At 39.9% G+C, this 14,112-nt stretch overlaps 1 protein-coding gene across 1 annotated transcript in view; it reads left to right on the top strand.

Moving 5' to 3' along the window:
- The first annotated feature begins 5,621 nt into the window (after nucleotides 1-5,621).
- Nucleotides 5,622-14,112, top strand: part of Nipbl (NIPBL, cohesin loading factor) — a 161,413-nt gene continuing 152,922 nt past the window's right edge. Inside the window, exon 1 of the mRNA XM_005356741.3 lies at nucleotides 5,622-5,984. The gene's annotated coding sequence lies outside the window, so the exon portion shown is untranslated. The remainder of the gene's footprint in view (nucleotides 5,985-14,112) is intronic.

Genomic DNA, 14,112 nt, shown 5'->3' with positions numbered 1-14,112 from the left:
TCCCTGGCAAAATTTATGCTTAGCCACTTTTTAGGTTTAGTTTTTTGAAACAGGTTCTTGATACGTAGCCGGCTGGCCTCTCAGATATGGTGAAAGCCAGGGCTTTTTAAGTCTCTTAAATCGACCACAGTAAAATACTGCACTCCACAGAGAGTAAGATGAAAGTGTAATGAGATGTTGACATTTTATTAAAAACCTCTTACCTTCTTTGGGTCATACACACATATTTTCATTACACACTTTTCTTAATTATGTTCACAATTCTTGTACCTTTCCCATTTAAAAATTCTATACACAATTTATTTCCACAAACAGGATAAACTGGGTAGGAAATCAAAGCTAACTAAGTAGAAACCTTATTGAATGGTTGTTTTTTTTTTTTTTTTTTTTGAATGGGGACAGTTTTTATAACTTTGAAACACAATTCATTCTTTTTTTTGGGAGAGGGCGTTTCCGAGACAGGGTTTCTCTGTGGTTTTGGAGTCTGTCCTGGAACTAGCTCTTGTAGACCAGGCTGGTCTCGAACTCACAGAGATCCGCCTGCCTCTGCCTCCCGAGTGCTGGGATTAAAGGCGTGCGCCACCACCGCCCAGCCCCACAATTCATTCTTATGATAATTACTCTGCAAAAGATGGCAATTAGTTTTCTTACGAACATGGGTATAAAAGTTAAGAGAAGGAAGTTAAGGAACAGAAACCTTACATTTGTCCCACATTTATTATTTTGCTGTACTAAATGTTAGCTTACAAAATGCACCGAACAGATTAGCAATAGTCCCTGATCTACTAAGTACATAGGATATAGACCCATCAGGAAAACACTTTTTCTGTACAGTTTGAATTATGATTGACATTTTAAACCAACATTTTTATTTCCTGCTCTTAACCCTGAAGATACCTTTTTGAAAAGAGCATCAAATCTCCTCTAAAATATTTAGTGTCTCTTCTAAAGTTTATTATTTTATAGGCAACATTCTAACATTCCCTTTTCCCATTTTCGAGGGGGAAAATAAACAAAAATCTGAACTTTGCTTTGTTCTAAAGAAACACAAAGAAAACATGCTCCTTTTGCTTACAGCTATAACTCACGGTAAGGAATATACTTTGAAAACGTAACCCAGTAAATGCACACACACAAACAAGATAAATATTTATTTTAAAACTTGTGAGTCAGGTGATGGTGCACGCCTTTAATCACAGCACAGCAGAGGCAGAAGCAGCGGCAGGTGGATCTCTGAGTATGAGGCTATCCTTGTCTACAAAGTGAGTTCTCGGCTAGATCTACACAGTGAGACCCTGCCTCAAAAAGACAAAAACAAAAGACAAACACACAAAAACAAACCTGAAATGAGGCTAAAGAGATGGCTTAGTGGCTAAGGGTGCCTCCTTTTCTTCCAGAGGCTTGCTTGGTTCCTAGCACCATGGCACCGGCCCCAGCAGTGCACAAGAACTTGTAGTACAACTTGAGGGCTACAGCTCCCTCTTCTGACTTCTGGGGATATCCCCACCAAATACATAGATAAAAATCTTTTAACAAACCCACAAAAGCTAAAATAGTAATATATTTATGTTAAGTCATCTGACAATTTTAAGTTCTACCCTCAAAATCAGCATCTTTAACTCTTCACCAAAGTTTAAATCAATCTATAGGTAATTTACTTATGCTAAATATGAAGTAATTTTGAGTCTATTATAAAATAATCCACCAGACATACACAATTTGTTTTTATCTGCTGTTCTCTCCCTCTTACAAATGTGTTCCTAATATATATATATATATATATATATAAAGTTTATTGTCAGATATAAATAGTGACAAGATCATTTTTAAAAATCTTTTATTCTTATTACTTTAAGGCAAATTGCAACCATCTTGAAGATAAATATTCACTAAAATATAAATTAATCAGCTTTGCCAATTTTCTGGCAATAACATCACAGTTAAAAAGTTCATCTAAAATACTGTATATCTTTGTAATCCACAGATCAAAAATACAAATGGGAATAGACATGAACATTCCCAGCAAATAAATGAGTCAGGAAATTCCCTCCTTGATACAAGGTGTAAAAAATCAACTGACTTTAGAGATAAGTTAAAAATCTGGAAGCAAAACATACTAGCAGTGTTGAGGAAGACAGGTGCTGAGCAAACAGCGAGGAAACAACATCACCAGCAGAGTAACTGAGACTATGAAAGAGCTCAGTGTGAAGTCCTTGTGTAGGGTGGGTACCATTCATCTCAGCGTGGGCAAGCTGAGACAGGAGGGTGAAGAATCAAGGCCAGCCTGCACTACATAGTGAGTGCCTGACTCAAAACAATAAAGATCTTAAATTTAGGAAAGCAAAATACTAATTGATTCCGCGAGGAAATACTCTTAAGTGCTAAAATTATTTAATTCTTGGATCAGAAAAACCTTCAAAGAAAGTGAGCCCTTGTCTGCTTTCATTCACTATTTTATATGAGGTGCCTAGAAAAGAGCTAATTAGCACCTAATAAATCTTCAATATGTTTGAGGGAATAAACTAAAGTTATTAATTTTGGGTGTGGGGAAGATTGCTCAGTTGGTAAAATATAAACCCGAAGACCTGATTTGGGTCCCTGCTTGCTGGACATGGTGGTGCACACATATCTGCTAAGACAGGTGGATCCCTGGGACTTTCAAATAGCTAGTTTACATAATCAGATTCCCAAATCCCAGGAGAAACCTTCTCTTAAAAAAAAGTTGGCAGCTTCTGGGGAATGGCACCTTAATTCACCTCTGGCTTCCACACATATACACCCTCACAAATTAACATGCACACACCAAATTATGTTTTTTAAATTTAAGTTTGGCATGCTGCAACCATGCCAAGACTTTGTACTAAACAGCCTATCGACTGTCTTTACTGAGGCATGCAAAATTAATAGCTCATCAGTAACATTCAAGAAAGTATACAGGAAGATAATTGTGCTTCCATAAGGAAAACGAACTTTGAAACTGAGTGAAAAGTATTCTAAGCCATTTGTAAGTTACTCAAATCTGTTCTCAAAATTAATATCAAGCAGACTGTTGACTGTAACTAAATAATATTTAATTATTTAAGCTAATGGGTGTAAAATAGTTATTAAAACTGTATTCTTGTCCAATAATTCTGTAAATGAAATAAAGAAACTTAAAATATAACTAAAGCCTTTTCTATACAGCTCCAGTTTACTGCTATAGTGAAGTTATAAGACCTACTTTTCCTGCTACTAGGAAATCAAATTTCCTACCTTTATAGTTTTCAAAATCATTTTCAATTGGTATCTCAAGTGCTACAATAAGGTAAGCAAAGGTAAATCAACAGCAACCTCAGCGGTGAATAAAATACCGACACGAAGCTTGCGCTCATCTCTCACAGAATCTTTAGCAAACTTACAAGTCAACTCCTCTAGCTTTTGCTTTTCTTGACAGCAGCATAATTAAGAGTACCCAAAGCAGCCATATGTGGTCCTTTATACAGGGCCTGGCAGCCTTTGAAACATACACCTTTTGAATCACAGTGCTGCACATTGTGTGACCAATAAATACTTGCTCAAAGAGCTTTCCTAGTAGTGCTGTGTTTTAGCTGAGCCCACCAAATTCTTAGACTTCGGTTTAGTCACAACGGCGTGTATTTTGCAAGAAGGAGGGCAGACAGGATTAAGAATGAAGTTTTGTGACTCACGAGAGCACAGTGAATCAGCTCACTATGGAAAAGGTCATTTGATCAACAAGTGCATTGGCCTCTGTCATATCATCTAGAGAAACTTAAAAGCAATCATCACCTTTATGAGCTTTCGAATGTCCAGAAGAGATCTTTTCCTGACCTCTAATAAACTTACCTCCGTTCCGTCTATATTTTTTTCTTGTTTTCACCATCTGTTCTTTTAGGTATATATAAGCTCGTATTAAAGGGTAGAGTTCAGAAATAAGGGAGGAGGGGAGGAGGGTACCAGAGGCATCCACAGAGCGATGCACACATAACACCAGCGAAGGAAAGCTAAACTTCATCTTCTCAAGCTGCCGGGCTACTGGGCAAAGAGTAAGGCAAGACTGAAAGCCCGGATGACAGAATAAGAAGGAAGCCGCCAACCTGGAAGGTAAACAAGGAGCGGTGGAGGCACCAGGTGGCACCCGAGCGAAACCCTGAAGACGGAGACAACTTCAACGGACGCTCTGGGGAAAGACAGCAGCAGCATGGCGAGACATAGTTCTGTTTGCAAGGATGCCAATCGGGTTCCTTTCTTCCCCGTTCTTTGTTTGACTCGTTAGCCCCTGACTTACTCCACAGGGTCAGGAGGGCAGTAAAGACAAAATCTTAATACCTCGCCTCCAGCGACTTCTAAAAAACAGAAAAACCTGTAGGTGAGCTGCCCCACATCCTTCTACCACATCTGTACACATACGAATAAAATTTGAAGTTGACAACTTAATTCATTTAAAAAAATAGTACGTTTCCTCCTGAGTAGAATCCTCTTACCTACTGGTACTTTTTACCTGAAGAACAGCCCCCTTTTACAAAAAGAAAAAATAGAGAAAGCTATGTAGCGATGGAATCTCTTGTCTTACAATAAGACACTACAGACAGGCCCGGTACTGTATGTCTATTCACATTTTGTACTCCAGCCTTGTCCAGTGCCTGAGTTTCAAACATAAAGAGGAAAACGTCGTCTGAAGTGCGCCGGTCCCCGGGTTCCGGTGCCCCGCGTCCGGACGGCCTCGGCTCCACCCACACCGAGACCGCCGCGCCGGAGCGCCCGGCTCCTCGCTCGCACAGCGTCGCCTACAGGCCTTAGCCAGACTATCAGGGATGAATCAAACCACCGTCAAAAAAAAAGAGAAAAAAAGAAGCAAATCCATCAGCGCCCGTGTATTTCCAAAAATTCATGCATCACGATCACGATTCCAAACTCAGCCAGGCTGGGAGCCTTCCCCTCCGAGCATTGTGTCCTCCGCAGAAATAACACAGACGGATAGAGTCCGGCCGCTCCAAGGACGGGAGGCGTGCGATCCATCCATCACGGCTGCGGGGACACCGTTTACAAGGCGCACCGTCGGCATCCACCGGCCGGCCGGCTGCCCGAGCTCGGCTTCCCCGGGGCTGATGGCCGCCGAGGCAGGGTGCGCAGGGCGACCTCCGCTCGCCGCCGTCCGAGGCCTGTGAGGCCCGGAGCGCTCGAGACGAGGGAGCGCGCCCGGCTGCTCGGCCACCGCACCGGCCCAGCGCCCGGCTGCTGTCGCCTCCAGGAGCGCTCAAGCCGGGTAGAGCCGGGCCCCCGGGCTACGCCGCCCGGCAGGAGCGACACCACGGTCGGTGGCGCCGGCGGCGGCCGTCCAGGGAGGGACAAGGACGCCGAGAAGAAGCGCCGCTGTCACCGTCGCCGCCGCCGAGGCCCCGGGTCCGCGGGAACCGATTCTTCTGAGGCCGAGCTGCGAGCCCGACTGGCGGCGACGGCGGCTGCGGCGGCGGCGGCGGTGGCGGAAGTGGAGTGGGGAAGAGGGGGTGGTTGTTAGTGTTTGGCGCCGGCGGAGGGAGTCATTCCTGCAGCTGCACTTCCGGTCGGCATTTTGTTCTGAGAGGGAGAGACGGAACGAGAGAGAGAGACACACACACACAGGGCTCCTTCCCCCCCGCCTGCCCTCCCCCCCCTCCCTCCGTCGGTACCGACTCACCCGACACCAGCCAGCCGCAGGGAGGGACGCCCCCGCCGACAGGAGGATTGGTTCCCGGGCCCGCGGCGATGCCCCCCCGGTAGCTCGGGCCCCTGCTCGGGTGTTTGTGAGTGTTTCTATGTGGGAGAAGGAGGAGGAGGAAGAAGAAGCAGCGATTTGTCTTCTCGGCTGGTCTCCCCCCGGCTCTACATGTTCCCTGCACTGAGGAGACGGAAGAGGAGCCGTAGCCACCCCCCCTCCCGGCCCGGATTATAGTCTCACGCCACAGCGGCCTCGGCCTCCACTCGGATTCAGACGCCGATTCGCCCAGGTAAATTCCTGCTCTTTATTTCGGCGGCGGCTCCGGCGGCAGTGGCGGCGGTGGCGGCGGCGGCGGAGGCGCCGGCGCCAGGTCCTCAGCGTTTCTCCTCCTCTCTTCCCCTCCCCGCCGTTTCCTCAGCGGCCCCAGGTCTCTTCCACGGGGCGAGTCGAGAGTTCGCTCCTTCTCCCGGCGGCGGGCACCCTGGGTGGCGGCGGGTTGGTTCCCCCCTCTCGCCCGGCCGGCTTGGGTGACGGGGAAGCGGGGGCTCCTGCCGGGCGGCCGGGGAGGCGTAGGCCCGGCGGAGAGTGCAGGCCGCGGGCCAGCGGAATCTACTTGAGCTCGGGGATTAGGAGAGCTCCGGGTTGAGCGGAGCGACGGCTGGTCGGTGACAGGCCTCGCCCGGGAGAGGAGCCGGAGCTAGTGAGGAGGCGGAAACAATACAACTATCGGCCAATGTGCCCCGATCGTCCCCATATTTACAACTTTCCCGGTCCGGGAGTGGGGAACGTCCCAGTGAAACAAACAACCCCCCTTCTTCCCCCTGTGACCCCATGAAGGGAGGAAGTAGTTTCAGTTAGTGAAACAAACGTAAATACTCAGACCCGGCTCCGGTGGGAATGCTCTGCCAAACTTGTTTGGAGGTTGGAAAGTTAATAAAGCCTCGTTTTCTTTGTAGAAGGCTCAAACCGTCCGCATGTATATTTAATATAGAAAAAGCCATAGCATAGTAGACGCGGCACCTCCTCGCCCGGGAGCTTTTCTGTTGTTTGACAGTGTGTGTTGCACATGGACTTTATATTCAGAGCTAAGTGTAAAGTACTTGACAGGTATACTCTGCCACTTTGGATTTGTGTGTGTTATGTAAGGATAATTTTACATGACTGTACATGAAACCCCCAGGTACTTCCTAGCCTAAGCGTGTGCAGGCTTACAAAGAATTGGAAACGTTCTGAGCTTAGGCCGAGATAAGGATGAAACCTATTTCCTTTCAAAGGATAGAAGTTAAGTTACTCTTCAGTTCTTTGGGAGGTTTTAAAACACACACATACACACAAGTAGAAGGGGCCATCCTTTCTTGTCAGGGCAGATCTTCGTGAGGTCCCAGGATTGTCATTGGCTGTTTGTACCATGATGTTTGACTGTGTAATGAGCGAGGTGTCATTTTAATAGGTCAAATGTATCTGTAAATGCTGGAGACAAATACCAGTTCTGTACCTTAACAAGCTCTAGTTCACGAGGAAGGCAAATGTTGGGCGCTTGTTTGTGGCAGCTTCGGTAATGGAAGTTGGCGTGAGATGGAAATACCTTTTTTTTTTAATCGTCAGACTTTTACAGATTGCACAGAAAAAGACATGTCCCGTTTGCTATTTTGTTTCTTACTCACTGAAGGAAAACTCATTTGTTAAAAGGAAGCAGCACTTCGGTAACATCCCTTGTTGTAATAGTAATGGTTAAATTTTGTTTTAAGTGTTTTGTGTCTTAAGTTTTTATCTCTGTTGATGGAATAAGTAACTTTTCTGCGGGTTACTTTTGAGTTTAACATTCTGCTTTAAAAAATTGCTCCCCACTTCCTGCAAACGTATGGATACATGTTAAAAAAGAGTGAAGTTAATATAGCTGTCACGTACTAGGCATGTTTTTAATGCTATAAATCCGTGTAGTAGTCAGTAGCGTGTCCGTGATTTGTATTGGTCGCGGAGCAGTTTGAATTTTAAAAAGCCTGAAGCTCCTGCTGAGCCCCAATCCCGGCCTCCCTCCCTCCCACTAATCTCCCATTCCTGTCTTTGTGCTGCCTGCTCCTGTTCTACTCTGTTTGCTACGGGGCCTCTGGCCTACGGGGGTGAGGGGGGGTGCTGGTAGGGGGTGTGCCAGGAGGGAATGCCTAAATGAGGAAGACTTCCCTGCTTGAGAAAGCAGAGGGTTTGGTGTTTGGGGGCGGGGGCATGTAAAGGGTTGGGCAAAGGCGTCATTAAAAATTTTTGAAAGGCCCTGTGATTATCTTTTCAACTTTTGATTAAAAAGGAACGGTGTGTCAAGAAATGAACCTATTTCATGAAAGATAATGGGGAAAAGAGTACTTCTTGCTTAGTTTTCATAAACAGGGGCAACTTTATTTAGTTTTATAAGTTCCAAGGAGCCTTATGCAGATGTTTGAATCAGTCTACTAGATATCAGTGTGATTGACATATTTTTTTCTTAAGTCTTTGCAGTTAGATTACAGCTAGTCCCTTCTTCTCATCTTATTATTCCAGTTCTACATCTTTTGTAATTTGTAAGTAATGTTCAGTTAGTGATGCTTTCATTAGAGCTCGTAAACACTTCTTTAAAGTTACTTGGAAATACTTTTGTTTGGCTCAGATATAGATTGTTTTTAAGGGAGAAAATTTAATTCTTGAACTTTCTATTCTGGGTAATTTAGTCGGAGATAACAATTTACGTTTCATGAAGGATTATGGCTAATCTATTGGAAGTCACCTGCATTGGTTAAGATGTTCACCAATGACAAATCTCTTGCTCCTCTTTCTCTGTTTAATTCAGTGAAAAGACAACAACCACCAAACATTCCAGTAATTTTATGATTCTGGTTACAGTATTTGGAGAAATATTCTTATTGAACAGGCGTGTTCCTAATATCCTAACATCAACTCCATGGCTTTCCATTTTTGAGTATGCAGTTACCAATATAACTTGGAAAGAAAAACAACTTTAATGTAAATAATGAAAATCTAATAAACCAAAGTTGAAATTAAATACGTAATTACTCTCAGCATTTTAAGAAGTGTGTTTGGGGTGCTTTGTAAGGTCACTCATCCCATTTGTTTACTGAAGATATTTGAATGTACTTTTGGACCTGTGCTAAAAATTATTTTACTGCTGCCTACATTTTAGAAAAAAAGAGTGGTGTATTTGAAGAAAGATTAAGGCTTTCAGTAGGGATGAAAATGAAGATTTTTACTATGGTAGTAAACAGTTTTGGTTCTGCATAGTGATTGTTACTAAGATTTTAAAACATGAGCAGAGCTATACCAATTGATGTGCGAAAGCTTTTTTATTTCAGCCATACTACTGAACTCAAAAGTGTACTTTTAAGGCTTTCTAAATGAATTTCTTATTTAATTTTTATACTGATCTGTCATCAGACTGTCATAGAAACATATGACATGTCTGTATTAGATTTTGACATAGCCTATTATACTTTTACTTTCTCGGAATAAGACATAACAAAATTAAGTAAAGACTAACTTTGAGTTTTTTATAGTGTTATTTATCTCTCTTGCTTATTAAGAAAAGCATAATTTGAAAATACTTCTAAAATTTTAGACTAATATTTCACTTTTCTGTTGAGTTATTGGGGGATCTGGAGGTAAATTCCTTTGAGAGAAATATAGTTTCTATTCATCAAGGTACTAACTAGGTACTTTTAAAGAAGCCTAATTAATTATTAAGCTTGAAAATGTTTATTTTAATATTCTAAGCATACTAAGTTTGTTTTGATGGTGATTTATGCTCTTAAAAACTTTAGAGATAATTTTAAAATATACTATTTCCAATAGTTATCTTTTGTAATAATATTTTGTGTTTTTAGAATTTTTCAATCTGACCTGAATTCATTTATAGATATTTTTATGTTCATCTGAGAAAAATGACTGGTGTGATTATTTTTTAATAGAAAACTTCACACGGAGACCAAGTGATTTATACACACACACAATGAATGAGTTAAAGGAATTTCCTATTAATATCTATTATTAGATTATGTTTCTCTAAAACATGTCTGCACTCTGGTCTTCGAGTCACATATTTCATAGTGGCAATACTATATCAATTTTTTACTTTTTTGAATTATCCATGTTCAAGATAATCCCTCCCCCCCCTTTTAATTTTAAAAGAGATGGTATCTTTTTCCTGCTGGTTGTATTTTTTTGGTGTGAACATACTACTTTGCCATACATTGGTGTGTATGTTTAAACTGCTGGTTTTATTTTCTTATGTACCTACTATGGATTTTAAATGATATGTAACATTTCCTGAGTTGTTTGCGTTTTATTTTTAAAAACGACTATAGTGGAGTTTTAGTGTTTACTTGATTTTCACACTTTAAAAACCCATTTCTTTCTTCTTAAAGCCATCATTCCCATTTTAAAGTATATTTTGTATGATTAGAATTTTTTCTCTAAGGAAATTAATTAATAAAAGTGATTTTAGATATTTGTAATATGTGTAATTTTGTTTGGGTAAAAACCTAGGGTTAATTTTAATGAGTTGAGTTTTATGAGATTGCATTATCCTTTTTAGGCCCAAAGTGATATTTAGAAAGGTTATTTAATAACAAGAGTATTGCCAACTAAGAATTTTCCTATAAGATTTTTGATTGCCTATTATTTGTCAGGAATTGTGTTGTGTGTCCCCCATAATATTGTTTAATTCTAAAAAGTATGTAAAGAAGAAGCAATTATTCACAACTTAAAGAAACTGAAGTTAGGAACCAGTACGAGATTGGCATAGCTATATAGTTTATAAATAATTGCCTTGACATACATTTGTTTTCTGAAGTTTAAGCTTCTACATCTTTAGTTTGTAAAAATCATATATTTCTTTGATTTCTCAGTTGACTCAACATTCACAAGCTATATAGTTGAAGATAGATGGAATGGAATTTGTGTCCTGTACACATGCTACTTTTGAAATCGGGCTTTAACTAGCTTTTTAATTTTGTTAAGTGGTCTGTGTATTTTTTACTTAAGTTTTTTTTTTATATTGGGTTGGAATTGTCATAGTATCTATTTTCAGAAAGGGAAAAAATAGCATTAGAGTTACTTCATTCTTGAAAATGTAAATGACCAACTAACTGTAGTATAGAAGATAAATCTATACATTAATATGACTAACTTTAAAAAAAAAACAGCATTTATGTGGTTGTCAAATGTCGATCCTTTCAAAATCGCCCACTTGATTGTGTACTTGTTCCAAAGCTGTTGTCATTACATAAGTTTGTGGGAATTTTGCCTTGTTTGTCTTGCTTTGTTGTAAGCGTAGTCTCATTAGGAAGTTATCAAAGATCCACCTGCCTCTATCTTTGAGTACTGGGGTTAAGGTGTGCACCACTATAGCCATGGGGAACACTTTTTCAACTACTCATCAAAGCATTTGAAACACCAAATTCTCCTTTTTATGTTCCCCCATTTTTAGTCCTTTTTAATTTTTTTTTTCACTTTTCTGTCAAGACATTGTTTTCACTATATAGTCTGCCTGGGATTCCCTGTATAGACCAAGCTGATTTTCCTGCTTCTGCCTCTCCAGTTCTAGAATAAAGGCGTGTACCACCACACCCAGCACTGAAGTAGGCTATTAAAAAAATCATTATGATGACTTTTTATTTTCAGGAGGTGGATTTGAGTTAAATACAGGAAGAAAATAAAACTAATCTTTTTCAGTCAGGTGTTATGCCTTTTGATTTGTGGTACTTGGTTTTGTTCTGTTTTTTTGTTGTTGGTGGTGGTGGTGTGTGTGTGAGAGAGAGACAGACAGACAGAGAGACAGACAGAGGAAGAGAAGAGGAGGCAGGGTCTCGCTGTGTACACTTGGCTGGACTAGAATGTACTGTGTACACCAGACTGGCTTGGATCCTCTTGCCTCTTCCCACAAGTGCTGAGATCATAGGTTTGCTCTACCACACCTGGTAGAAATATTGAATGGTTTTCATGTACCAGAAAACTCCTCTGGAATCTTTACATTGTCTCAGTTCCCTGAAGTTGACATATTATAAAACTAACTTCTAGGATGACTAAGTGCCTAGCTCAAGGTCACAGGATGAAGTGTGAAAAGTAGAAAAAGCATTCCTGATACTGTGTATCATTTTAAAACTATCCAGTTATTTAGTGAAGCTGTAGTATTCTTGTTTTACAAACATGGAAACAAACTTATCATGTTTAAAAAACTTGTTCTAGTGGCAAGCATTAAGGAGATTCCAAGCCAAATATTTTTAATTCTAAAACACTTCTATTCCTTGCATTCTTCCATCTTGCTTCTTCAAAGTTTACAGTTGTTTATGTGTATGGATGCTTTGTCTGCATGCATGTCTATGCATCATTTGCATTTCTGGTTTCCATAGAAGAAGGTATTGCATCCCCTGAAATTGAAGTTTCAGCCTGTTGCAGGCTGTTAGTTACATGGGTGCTGGGACTTGAACCTGGGTTTGGTGGAAGAGCTAAGTAGTGCTCTTAACTGCTGAGCCATCTCTCGAGCCTGAAAATGTATACTATAGTTTTTAATGAAAAGAGTGGGCTTGGTTATAAAGTAAGCATTTTTTTTCTTGTATAGCTTATAAAGAAAGCCTCAAAATAATTTGTGTGTACTGTTTGGGTTCTGATCCAGGGCCCTGTCATACTCAGCATGTGCTCTTATCACTGAACTTATCCCTAGCCTCCTCAAAAGAGAAGAGTTAAGTTTTGATAAGCTATAGCTTACTTGTTACTAGATAATAGTCTTTAAAATACTTTTTTACTATGCATTATACATACCGTATATATAATATGTATTTAAATAGGGTATTTTTTAAATATGTAAACCATATAATTAAAATATATGTGTAGACTAGCTCTTGAAAATGTCAGCTATTTTATTTTCATGACTTTGTTGCAGTTTTTAATTGCTCTAGGAAAATAATAAGTATCAAGTTTTCCAAGAATGTTTTGCTAACTTGTATCAAGCATCATTTAACATGGATACATTAAACTTTAAAGTTACCTTTTTATTTATATTTGCCTTTTATCAGAAAGGAAGCACTTGAAATATGCAGAAATTAATCTATTAAAAATGTATCTGTTTTTACCTATTTTGAGAAATACCAAAACTGAGAAAATTTGAAATACTGATTTCCTTTTTGATACTGTTATTTTAGGTTATTTATCTTCTCCATTCCAAAGAATCATGTTGTCTTAAACAGGTGAAATACATACTTGTTTGTATGTGACTGTTACTTAAAAAAAAAAAAAAAAATTGTATTCTTCCAGATACTTTAAATGTAACTATTTCTAAAGCAGTACTAAAAGTCAGGACGTGGTTTATCTTAAAATCTTAAGCTTTATTCATGTTTATGGTATTTGTTATTTTCAAAACAAAAAATGCCCTTGAAATTAATCATACCTTGAAATATATCACAAAGTTATCCCACACTGCTACTTTGAAACCCTTGAAGAATTTTAAAGCTGGGCTTCTTAAACTTTTTCCACAAGACATTATTATGTAACCCTGGGATATATAAGCATGTAAATCAAATATTTACTGATAATAAATTGTAAACATTGGGGCTAGAGAGATGGCTCAGCAGTTCAGAAGCACACTGGCTGCTCTTCCAGAGGTCTTGGATTCGATTCCCAGCACCTATATGGCAGCCAACAACCATCTGTAACTCTAGAACCAGGTGGTCTAACACCCTCTTTTGGCCTGTGTGGGCACTGCAAGCATGTGGTGCACAGACATAAATGCAGGCAAATGCCTACACACAAAAAATAAGTAACTTTAAAAATAACAACAAAACAAAACGAAATTTATTTTTAAACAATTCTTTGGGATATATACTATTTTCCCACCCATTAAAGACTAAAGCAAATTTGCATGCTAAAGTGATGTATATCATTCTTGTTTTTTTACAGAAGGGATTAAATCTTCCTTGAATATTTGATATACAGGATGTAATGTCTTCAGACTTGTATTTTTTGTTTTATTTTTATTCTAAAGACAAAGTCTCGCTATGTATTTCTGGCTAAGCTGGGATTTATTATGTAGACCGAGCTGGCCTAAAACTCAATGAGCTCTGCCTGTCTCTGTCTGCCTCTGCCTCCTGAGTGCTGTTATTAAAGCAGTATTATCACCACACACAAATCTCTTCAGCTTTTTAAAGAGTTGATCAATATTTTGATAACCATACACACCAAGAGCACCACCTTACGTAAATAATTAGTAGAATGGTAAAAGTATGGATAGGGTCAGTTGTTGAAAATTTGTCCCTTTTTCAATGACAAAAATTGTATAATGACTGGTTACAAAACTCAAGGTAGCAACTCAAATAATAATTTTTTTGTAAATATTTATTTATTTATTTATTATGTATACAATATTCTGTGTGTATGCCTGC

The sequence above is a fragment of the Microtus ochrogaster genome, chromosome 19, assembly GCF_000317375.1.
Source record: "Microtus ochrogaster isolate Prairie Vole_2 chromosome 19, MicOch1.0, whole genome shotgun sequence".
NCBI classification, from domain to species: Eukaryota; Metazoa; Chordata; class Mammalia; order Rodentia; family Cricetidae; genus Microtus; species Microtus ochrogaster.
The sequence above is the reverse complement of the archived record's forward strand: the minus strand, read 5'-3'. Positions and strand labels throughout refer to the sequence as shown.